Here is a 12,517-nt window from a genome sequence, read left to right as displayed (position 1 = left end):
TTCATATACAGTGTCTCATTAAAAAGTCTGGATTTTAGCCAGACATGGTGGCTCATGCCTGTAATCTCAGCAGCTCGGGAGGCTGAGGCAGGAGGATTTCTAGTTCAAAACCAGTTTCAGCAATTTAGCAAGAACTTGTCTCAAAGTGAAAAATAAAAAAAAAAAACTGGGGATGCAGTTCAGTGTCAAAGTGGCTCTGGGTTCAATCTCCAATAGCAAAGAATGAAAGAAAGAGAGAAAAGAAGGAATGAATTTTCTGATGTCCTTGTTTTATACTTTCATGAAGGCTAATTTTAATTTCTACTTTTTTCCATTTAAGTTAAACTAGCCCACTGTAGTCAATAACAATGTATTGTATTCTTGAAAATTATAGGGACAGTAGATTTATTTTACATATTTTCATCATAAGAAGACACGCATATAAAGTAATGCAATGTTAGTTTGATTTAGCCAAATTCACAGTGTGTGTGTATATATATATATATCCATTTTTTTCCTTAAGACAGGGTCTTGCTTAGTTGCCCAGTCTGACCTCAAACTTGCAATCTGAATATATACCTTTTTTATTTGTCAATTAAAAATAAATAAAGTGGTCAGGGTGCAGTGATGTATGCCTGTCATCTCAGTGACTTGGGAGGCTGATGCAGGAGGATTTCAAATTTGAGACCAGCCTCAGCAGTTTAGTGAGACCATCTCAAAAAAATAAATAAATAAATAAAAAGGGCTTGGTGGTAGAGCAAACGTGGGTTTATTCTCCAATATCACAAAAATAAATAGGTAAATAAATAAACTGCCCCGAAAAATAAGAGTAACAAAGAAATTGAACCAGCGAATTCCACATTTGTGAAACTTTTTCTTAGAGTACCTCTTATAAGACCATCATAAGAGATTCTTTAAATGGTACATACTGATTTTCTTCACTAATGTGCAGTTTGAAAGAATTATGCAATCCCTTTTTTTTTTTTTTTAATTCTGGCAAAGTATGACCATGTTTGCTATATTTAATGCTGTGAATAACATCAGTGAATGAAATCCATTTGCTGTCGGTGGCTGGCAATTCGAGTTTGTGAAAGCTGGAATTACTTGGGAGTGGCCAGTCAAATGTGTCACAGAGGAGATAATAACCTCACTGTTTCCCTTTAAAATCTGGTCCACATAAAATGCCAAAATGCTTATGATACATTCAAATGAAGTCTGCTTTTGTAACAGTTTCTAAAATCAGAGAAATGATGGCATGTTGCAAAATTTACTGAAATGGTCTCCGGAATGAGATGAAGCATTTCTATTAAGTACTCAGAACTCCATCGCTCTCATGCTTTTAATTACAGAAATTCACATAAATCCTGAGTTACATATTGTAGGGACTCAAAAGATCTCTTTTCCTTTAAATCAGAGAAATATTTTCCCTTATTTCTCAATACTTTGAATTTGCAGGTGACTGCAATGTCAGGTCCAAATTCCTCTCCAAAGCACAGAAAATATTTTTATATGGAACAGCACTAACACTAAAAATAGAAAAGCTTTTTTGGCATATAACTGCTGAAAATTATAACATTTGAAGAGAGAAGAGTGTATTAAATTGCTATGTTAGCTAAAATCTTACTTTGTCTCTACAAATACGTTATATTTACCCTACAAGGATCTATTTTTATAGATTTTTAAATGAATTAAAAAGCTAGTGCTATTTTTCTTACTCTTTGTGTGAGTTGGCACTAAATATTTTTTTTTTTTTACAAATGCAGGAAAATATTTCCTATAACTTCAAGATGCATCATCTGTTTCGGTTCTTAGTCTTCATAAGTGGGAGTCTTTACATTATTTTTTCTTTTTTTTATGAATAGTTCATTTCTTACCAAATTTCTTTTAATATACTTTTTCATTTCTTATATTTTGATCATATAAGGTTGTGATGAGAAATTTGCGTATCTGTTCTAGCCTACTGATATTTACCTCCTCTTTTCATTTCCTAATCAAGTAGGATAGGTTCCTGTTTATAGAATAAATATTTGCACATTGTCAAAGAAGATTTCCAATAGTCTTAGAAACTTATACACCCACAAATTTTACCTTTAATGAATAAAACTTTTCACACCCCATAAACACCCTTCACATGTAATCATCAGACTGGGAACTGAAATCCTCACACATAACTTTTCAAACTCTGAGCACAAGCAGCAGCCAGGTGAGGAGTAAATTCCTTACAGGGGGACCTTCCCGCACGGGGCGCATAGAGATCCTCTAAAATGGGAAGAGAATTGGGAAAGTACATGCTTTTCCCTTGAGGTCGTTTAAAACTAGCTAAGACAAATTTTAAATTGGAACATCAAGAAATATGAAACTGTTGGAAGTGAAAATGACACACATATTTGGCTCAGAATTTCAATCAAGTGCTCTGGACAAAAGTTCTACCTCTTGCATATTTAAGGTCTATGTGGGAGGGACATTTCGACTCCACAGAAAACAAGCTTGACAAGATTTAAAGAGCCCAAGATTTAAATACTGCATGATTCATTTTCTTTGAGTAACTTTAGCCCATTTGTGAACGTGCCTTGATGCACGCATTGACTAAAGCCCAGTGGGTGAGCTTGCCTCCACACCGCTGACTCAGAAGCGTGTGCAGCAGGGTTGGGTGGATTCTAACTCATTTGTTTTTACATACACTAGGGACTATTATAATGTATTAGTAACAAAATTAACAGGCATCATAAAACAAAGAAATAAATGGCCAGTATGCCAACAACTTAAACAGCTCCTCATTTGCCAATATTGCAAACAGAATCAAAATGCTGTTTCATGAAAAAGTTCTCCAGAAATTTTATTGGATTCTGTTTTGACATAAAACAATCTTTGATGCTTATTAAAACTTAATTTAAACTATGCTAGAAGCCAGTATTTTAATGAAAAACATTCTTTTCAATAATCTCATGCAAAATCAATGATCCCAAGATTTTTTAGTGCAGAACTCTTTTTATGTTAGATTGCCCAGGAACCAGATCTGATATATTTTGGGGAATTTCATGTATAGAGGAATAGTGGCATGTCATATGTCTAATAATCTCTAATTATGTTTACTTCCATGAACAATAAAACATCTTCCTGTATTCTTGGCATCCTATGTAGATGGCAATCAGGATACATCCAAATCAAAGATTTGTTAGAATCCTTATTACCTCAATGATGATTTGAAACTTTTTTTTTTGTATTTTCTTCCCCATTTTCCTACCCCCCCATCATGTTTTTTTTCCAGGTTTCAAATACACGTTTTATGTACTATTTTTGATGCCTATAATTCAGTGTTTCCACTATGAAAAAGAAAGTTAGCACAGTATATTTTTATGATTGGAGAATGGATTTTCTCAAGTCATTTTCAATAGGGAAACAACTTAAGAAAAAAGTCTAAATGTTGAAATTCCATTCTTTATATCATAAAGTCCCTTATGAAAACTTAACAGAATAAAAATAAAACCAAAAGGAGGGGCAGGGCAAAATTAAAAATGAAAAAGGAAAAGAAAAATTTTAAAATATAGTATGTATGCCAGACGTGGTGGCACACACCTGGAATTCCAGCTCTGGTGGCCGAGGCAGGGGGATTCCCAGTTTGAGACCAGTCTTGGTAATTTATGAGACCTTATCTTAATATAAAAAGAGGGGGTATGTGACTGGGGGTGTAGTTCAGTGGTAGAGTGCCCCAGGTTCAATCTCCAGTACCATTAAATAAACAAATAATAAAAAACAAAAATACAGCGTATGTTACATCTACATTGTTAGTTCATATAAACCATAACTAACTGTATTCTGTTCCTTTTATCCACTGTTTAGAGTATTGATTCCATCTAATCATTTGGTTTCCTGAATCTCATTCTTTAACAGATCCATCAAGAAATGCTAGTGGAACACTGTTCTCTGAGTTCTTGCATGTTCATAATAGCTTGCCTGGCTTCTTTACACTTGGAAGTCTGTTTCGTAGGATGTAAAATCCTTGACTCATTTGCTTCTCATGAATATTTCAAATATTCTGTTTCCTTCCAGCATTAGAGTTTCCTGAACTGTCTATTGAAAACCTAATTTTCTTTCCCTTATGTGCTACTTGCTACTTCTGCCATTTACCAAAGCTTTTTCAAGTCCAGTAATTTTACCAGAATGTGTCTCAGTGTTGATTACTTTAGATAGATGTTTAAAAGTATGGATTATGCTCTTTAAATTCAATTTCAATTTTTTCCTGTGAAACATTTTTTTTTTTAATTTAAAAGGTCTTACTTTTTCCCCTCTTGCTTTGCTTTTCTTAACTACAGGCTCCTATCAATTCACATGTCAGATTTTCTGTTCTCAGTGTATTTATCACTTCCTCTTCAGTCTATTTTCCTTCCTTTATTTTTAATTTTGAATATTTTGCTCCTTTTAAAACTCATGTTTCATTTAAGATATTATGTGTTGTTGTTACTTGTTTTGTGCTGTATTTTTTTTTTCAAAAAATTATTCTTTCCTAAATTCTGACACATTATTTCTGATTTTTCTAATGTAAGTTAGAATTTTTTTTCAAGTCTTGGATAATTATTACCTTTAGGTTGTTTGAACCTAGAAACTTATGGTTTTGGTATATTTTGTGGCATGTCTTTCTTGGGTTCTTGCATTTTCTGTACACATTATTCTGCACCTTCTCCTCTTTTTCTTTTTTGGTATTGTACAGAATTTACTTTGATCACTTAGTTGGTTGAAAGTTCCCTCCTCCCCATCCCCAGCTCAATTTATTTTTACCCAGAACCTTAGAAAGAGACTTTATTTACATCTTCGGAGATGTAATTAGGTTGTAATTATAGAGTATCCCTGACTTACGATTTCTTTACTTTTAAGATGGTGTGAAAACAGTAAGTGTTTGCTAGAAAGTTTACTTTGAATGAATTTTGAGTTTTGATCTTTTTCTGAGCCAGTGAAATGTACAATATCTGGTGGCATTGTCGGTGGCGTTCAGTCATGTAGCCATGCAAACTCAAGGGTAAACAATATACTCTACAGTGTAGTGTGTTCCCGTGCTTTGATGTTAGGTGAATTAATGCAGTTTTGACTTATGATATTTTCATATTACAATGGGTTTATCTGGACATAACCCTCTCTTGAGTCAAGGAACATCTCTTATTAAGTACCTCTAGCTGAAACCATCCTGAATTTAAAATGATTGGTGTCCTTATCAGAAGAGAGGATAGCTGGATAGTGACTCAGGAGGTTGAGGCAGGAGGATCACGAGTTCAAGGCCAGGCTCACCTAAACAATTTTTTTTTTTTCAAATATTTTCTTTTTTTTTTATTGTAAACAAATGGGATACATGTTGTTTCTCTGTTTGTACATGGTGTAAAGGCATACCATTTGTGTAATCATAAATTTACATATCACCTAAACAATTTAGAGAGAGCCTGTCTCAAAATTAAAAAAGAAAAGGATTGTGATATTGATCAGTGGTTAAGTGCCCCCAGAAGAAGAAGAAGAAGAAGAAGAAGAAGAAGAAGAAGAAGAAGAAGAAGAAGAAGAAGAAGAAGGAGGAGGAGGAGGAGGAGGAGGAGGGGAAAAAGCAAGAAAAAGAGAGAAAACAGCAGGGCAAAAAGGGAGGCAGATGCTGGAGTGAATAGTCTACAACTAACTAAGGAATGCTAACGAGTGTCAGCAACCACCAAAAACCAAGAGAAAGGCACAGGAAGGTATCTCTCTGATAGTCTCCAAAAACAAACATACAGAGCCAACATTTTTGATTTTAGATTTCTGGTTTCCTAAACTGTGAAAGATTGAATATCTGTTTTACAAGTTATCAAATTAGACAAAATTTCTCATAGTAGCTGTAGGAAGCTATTGCTTATTGTTCTTTTCGTGTAAAATTCATTTTTCTTGAAATTCGGAAAACTTGGGTCACTTTTGTGACCTCACGGAGCTCTTGTTTCTGTTGTTGTGTCTATGTTCAAAAAGATGGCAACTCGATTTCTGAGATTTTATGACTCTGTGGCCTTACTTCTGTTTTCACCTTCCCTTTCCATCACATTCTGTTCAGTTTTGTTGGTCCCTGTCCTAGAATGGAGCTCTGGTGGCTGAATTTTGAGGGTTCATGGAGCTGGCCTGCCTTGGCCGCTTCAGGCCCACTGGGCACTCTGCACTCCGGCTATTGCTGGCGCTTTTTATTGACTGTTTTCTTTTTCTGTCACAGTTGCCAATGGCAGGCAGGACTTGTGACCACGGGATTTTTTTCCCCACCCTCTTTCTTATTCTGGAGCTCGTGAGGATACCTTGTCACATGGTTTTCTATCAAATGTTGTTTGTGGGTTTTGGGTTTTGCTATATAATTGTCCCATCTATTTCTGTAAGAGGGGCTCCAGGAACATTTAAACTGTGTCATCACCCATCACCATCAACTTCCAAGAATTTTTTATGTCTAAATTTAACTGTAAACCGTGTTGGTTTGTACTTTGTGCTTTCCATATAATGAGTATATGTTTTCAAATACTGTTTAATTTTTAAATAGTAACATTCCCTGCACTGGATAATTTCTTAAACTGAAGTCAGTGTGTTTTTTATTTTTATTTTTTCCAATGAGGTTCATTTAATTAAGAATAGTTTAAACTGGGTGCAGTGGCACATGTCTGTAATCTCAGCAACTAAGGAGGCTGAGGCAAGAGGATCAAAACTCAAGGCCAGCCTTGGCAGTTTAGTGAGACCCTGTCTGAAAATAAAAATTAAAAAAGGGCTGGTAATATAAGTCAGTGGTAGAACATCCCTGGGTTCAATCCCCAGTGCTGCAAAAACAAACAAAATACTTTAACTATGAAAACTGCAGTATACCTAAAAGTTGGGTTTAGTGTGGTGTTTTTAAATGACTCACATAATCCTTGACTATTGTTGAACTTAATAAGGATGTCTTTCCTTTCCTCCTTACCTATTTTTAAAACAATATGTTTTTTCCTAAATACACATATTTCCCCAAGGGAGACATAAGGATGGGCAACAGGTATATGAAATTTATGTGTATTTTTGGGAATTGAACCCAGGGGTACATAACCACTAAGCCACATCCCCAGCCCCTCCACCCCTTTCAATATTTTTTATATTGAGACAGGGTCTCACTAAGTTGCTTAAGGTCTTGCTAAGGTGCTGAGGCTGGCCTTGAACTGGTGATCCACCTACCTCAGTCTCCTGAGCTGCTGGGATTACAGGTGTGCATCACTGTGTCCGGTTGGCAACTGGTATATGAAAAGGTGCTGTTATGGTTTGGATGTGAGGTGTTCCCCAAAAGCTCATGTGTGAGACAATGCAAGAAGATTCAGAGGAGAAATGATTGTGTTATAAGAGTCTCAATCCCATTAGTGAATTAATCCCCTGAAAGGGATTAACTGAGTGGTAACTGAAGTGGTAGGTGTGGCTTGAGGAGGGGGGAATTGGGGCGTGGCTTTGGAATATATATTTGTATGTATGGGCCAGATACATACAAATATATACATACAAATACATGGAGTCTCTTCTCTGTCCTGTCTGCTTCCTGATGATGTGAGCTGCTTCCCTCTACCACACTCTCCTGACATAATGTCCTATCTCTTCTCAAGCCCCGAGGAATGGAGCCAGCCTTTTATGGACTAAGACCTATGAAACTGGGAACCTCAAATAAACTTTTCCTCCTTTACTACTGTTCTGGTTGAGGTCCTTTGGTTACAGCAGGAAAAAGCTGACTAAAACAGGTGCTCAACATCCCTAATCATCTAGGAGATGCAAATCAAAGTCATTATGAAATAACACCTCATACCAGTCAAACAACAAGAAGAGTTGGCAAGGGTGTGTATAAAAGCAACAATTGTACCTCGTCAGTGTGAATGTTGATTGGTGCAGCCATTATGGAAAACAGTTTGGAGGCTTCTAAAGAAATTAAAAATAGAAGTACTACGAGACTCGGCAATCCCTCTGCTGAGCATGCACCCAAAGGAAATGAAATCAACATTGCATGAGGATATGCTCTCCTGTGTTCACCGTTGCATTATCTATAACAACAAAGATATGGAAACAACCTAAGTGTCAGTGGTAAATGAATGAAGAAAGCATGGCATATAAATAGAGTATTATTCAGCCTTAAAAATGAAGGGGATCTACCATTCACAACTACATGGATGAATCCACAGCACATTATGCCAAGTGAAATAAGCCACACACAGAAAGAAGACTATTGCATGATCTCACTTACATGGGGAATCTGGGGAGTGTGGGGGGGCGAGAATCGAGTACAAAGACTGGTAATAAAACAGTTGTCACCAGTATTGGGAGTGTGGCAAGTAGGAAATGGGAGCTGCAGTTCAGGGGATACAAAATAGCAGATATGTAGGGTGAGGTCAAATGTGAACACGAGCACTGTAGGAACTAAACGTGTACTGCATTTGCGATTCTTGTTTTAAATGAGTAGATTTTAGCTGCTCTTGTAACAAAAACAAACAAGGGTAACTGTGAGATGATGGATGTGTCTATTTGCTTCACTACAAGAACCATTTTACTATCTGTATGTATCTCATAATATGCTGTGCATCTTAAATAAACACATTCATTTTAGAAATACATTTTCTTCTTCTACATGTGAAGTTTTGGGAAAAAAGTCGTAATTTTATAATGCTATTTAAACATCATTCTCTCCTCATTCTCATTTTTACCATTCTGGAAAAAAATAATTTTTAATCTATTAGAAGATTTTTAAAAATGTTTTAAGTTGTTGATGGGTCTTTATTTTATTTATTTATTTATTTATATGTGGTGCTGAGAATCGAACCCAGTGTCTCACACATGCCAGGCAAGCGCTCTACCACTGAGCCACAACCCCAGCCCCAGAAGATTTTTATCTATTGGCTTCCATGTCTCTAAATTCTACACTTCCACTTTGGGCATTTTCTCCTGACCTTCAGACAAAGTGTGAGCTGATTTTTATCACTCGGTGGACTCCTTCATCCCCACTCTCATATTGGCGTTCTTCCTGTTTCCTTACCCTCCCTATTTAATTATATGATACTTTTGCTGGATTGAATGTTTATTAGATCATTGTCTACATTATTATGGCAATTTAAATACTGTTCATAACTTCCTCCCCAGAATTAATAATTGTCTTATTATTTTCTTTCCTGTCCTTATCAATTATTTAAACCAAGAGCATATCAATTATCTAAAGTGTTCAGATTCATTAGGGTGTTCATTATTCTCAGAGACCTTTAACTTGGAACCCAGTATGCTCGGTGCACAGAGGTAGACCTGGGCTATCCCATTACCATTACTCTGGAAACCCTATTCTCTCTTCTAAATCAGATCTCTTAGTTCTGGCATCCACTCAGTCTTTTTAAATTTGCTTTCAGGTTAAGTGGCTTAAGATTTTCTGCTGACTTTTTCAGTCATGAAGCATAGAAGATTAAATATTTGATTGGATTTTCTGACTTTTGATAATGTCACTTATTCATTACACTCCATTAATAGTTTGCCTGGGTATATAATTGTAAATTGGAAGTGATTTCTTTCCACAGTATTGACGGCATTGCTATACTCTCTTACACCTTCTGGTGTTGCTACTGAGAAATCTAAAGTAATGCTTACTCTTCAAATTTTATGTATAAACCAGATGTGGTGGCATGTACCCGTAATTGCAACTCTCAGGAGGCTGAGACAGGAAGATCACAAGTTCAAGGCCAGTCTAGGGCAACTGAGTGATACCATGTCTTTGAAAAAAAAAAAACAGCACTGAGGAAGTAGCTCAGTGGTAGAATGCCTCTGGTTCAATCCTTAGTACCATACATAAAATAACTGTTTCTCCCTTAAAGTTTAGGATCTTCTGTTTGCCATCAGTATTCAGACAATTCACACATGTTATTGGTATACTAATTCATCAAGCAAGCACTTAAATGTTTCTTTGAATATGGGAATTCATGAATTTTAATTCTGGGAATGTTTTTTGAATTATTCATTGATTCTTTTCCTCTCATACTTAATTTTTTCATTCTCCTGCTGGAATTTGTAGACTTCCCTGCAACTTTCTTTTCCTTCTAATAACTCTTTCTTTTTACTGTACCATACACAAAATTTCATGAGCTTTAACTTTTAACCTTTCTATTGATATATATAAATATATATATATATATATATATATATTTTTTTTTTTTTTTTTTTTTACTTTCTACTTTGTTTTTACTACCCCAAACTCATTTCTGTCCTCTGAAATTGTCTTTTTCATAATAGTCTGTTCACAAGCCAGATGTGCTGGCACACTCCTGTAATCCCAGCAAATTGTGAGGCTGAGGTAGGAGGATTGAAAGTATGAGTCCAGCCTCAGCAATCTAGAGAGACCCTATCTCAAAATAAAAAAAATAAAAGGATTGGAGATGTAGCTCATGGAAGAGTATCTGTGGGTTCAATCTCCAGTAAAACCCTCCCCTCCCCACAAAAAATTATGGGAGGCCACTGCTTGAACTAAGCTAAGCCCCTGCACTACACACCAGTAGTCCAGACTGAAAAACAGAATTGAGTCACTCATACTTGATTTCCCAATCACCAAACTAAAAGTAAGTTTTATTTGACCTTCCTAGAAATTGGAAGAGAGCAAAGTAGCCAAATTTCTTGATAGACCAATTTCAATCAGCATTATTTGAAAGTTCCTTCTGCTTTAAATCTTACGAAAAAAAGGTAAAGTAACCTGATATTAAGTAATCAATTATTTTTCTATGCTCTCTCCCTGTCTCTGTCCTATAAAAAAGTAACTTTGAAATGAGCAATCTGCTTTTTGTTCTGTTACTGCTTTTCTTCAGCACACTCTCCCCAGCTTTTTCCCTATAAAATTGACCTTTTCTGCTCAACTCATCGGAAAGCTTATTCTAGACTATGCAATGAATGTTGCCTGGTCTAGAATAGCAAGTAAAGACAATTAGGGTTTTTAAACTAAATTTGTCATGTTTTTGTCTTTTGACAATTCTTGAAATGACCTTTTTTCTAATTTGGCTCCTTCCCAGTTGTTTCTTTTGCTTGGTCCCTTCTCTGTGCATGTCGGGAAGTCCTGATGGACCCCTGTGGATGGACAGAGGGACTGAGGAGCTCTCAGTACAGAGGTGGGTCAACTTAGAGCTTGACAAACAGGATCACTTACTTGGGTAATTTGTCTGAACTTTTTATTCTTTTAAAATCTGCTGGAACATTGTACACATTCCTCCCTTAGAGTGTATGTAAATACTTATCCCACTTTTGTTTGAATGTACCTTGTGGGTTCTCTATTCCATCGTCTTTTGAGAATAAACCTTCAGTCTCCTTTTAGAGAAAGGGAGGTCAGTCACCAAAAGACAGGGACTAAAGAAAGCGATTTAGAGATTTAACTGCTTTCACATACTTTGCCTTGTAGCTCTGCCCCTTCACTCTACTTCCAGAGACAGACTCATACTTCTAATTCCCGAGCACTGGAAGATTCCACAGCATAACTGGTGTTGTGTCTCAGTTATTTTCTTTTACTGGCTTGGATTTTACCTTCTCAGATCTGTTATATCAGTTGCTACTCTTGCGTCTGCTTTCTAGCTTCCTAAAATTTATATTTACCTCTACTATTTTGTGGTTATAACTTAATAAAACATTTTTAGCATAGTTTTATTATTTATTTTTTTGTGTGTGGTACTAGGGATTAAACCCAAGAGTACTCTACCACTGAGTTACATCCCCAGTTCTGCTCTTTTATTTTTTTAATTTTATTTTTTTTATTTTTACACAGGGTCTCACTAAGTTGTGGAGACTGACCTCAAACTTGTGCTCCTCCTGCCTCAGCACCCTGAATCTCTGGGATTTCATAAATGTGCCACTACACCTGGTTTATCATAGATTTAACAGATGCTCAGAGGTAAGAAAAATTAAAATCCATGGCCACTAAACCCCCACTGAAATAGTGGCCCTGAATGTTTTAGATGTTTGTTAAACTAATAAAACTTTCCATTTCTGTTATAATATTTCATTTTCTTTCTTGTGGTAAAGTGATTTCTGTCTCTTCTATTCTCTAAAGAAGGTATTGGGTCTTGATAAAAATTTCTTCTATACTTAGCAAATTATATTGCATATCTCACTTAATAACAAATTTGATGAATAAAAATTTTTCTATTATGTAAATAGTCGAAGTTTTCTATCTTCACCTTTGGATATTGGGACATTTAAGTGCCTCCCCTTCTGGCTAACCAGGATGATTTTATCCCCTAAGTGACATTTGGAAATGTCTGGAGACATTTTATTTTGGCCTCAGTTTTGGTTGCCACATGGGAGTGATACTTGCTTGCACTAATTGGATAGATTCCAGGTGTGCTGCTGAATACCCACAAAGTGCACAAGACTGCTCTACAGTTGAGAATTATCTGGTCCCAAACATCAATAGTGCTAAGGCTGAGAAATCTTGCTCTAAACTGTGCATTCTCAACATGGACAATAGTACCCCCCCAAGGTAGCAAAAATTGATTCTGGAGGCGGGAGGGCAGGTGTTGTCTTGGCTATTTCAAATTGAGCAACT

Source organism: Sciurus carolinensis, chromosome 7 (genome assembly GCF_902686445.1).
Source record: "Sciurus carolinensis chromosome 7, mSciCar1.2, whole genome shotgun sequence".
NCBI classification, from domain to species: Eukaryota; Metazoa; Chordata; class Mammalia; order Rodentia; family Sciuridae; genus Sciurus; species Sciurus carolinensis.
Note: the sequence above shows the minus strand (reverse complement) of the source record.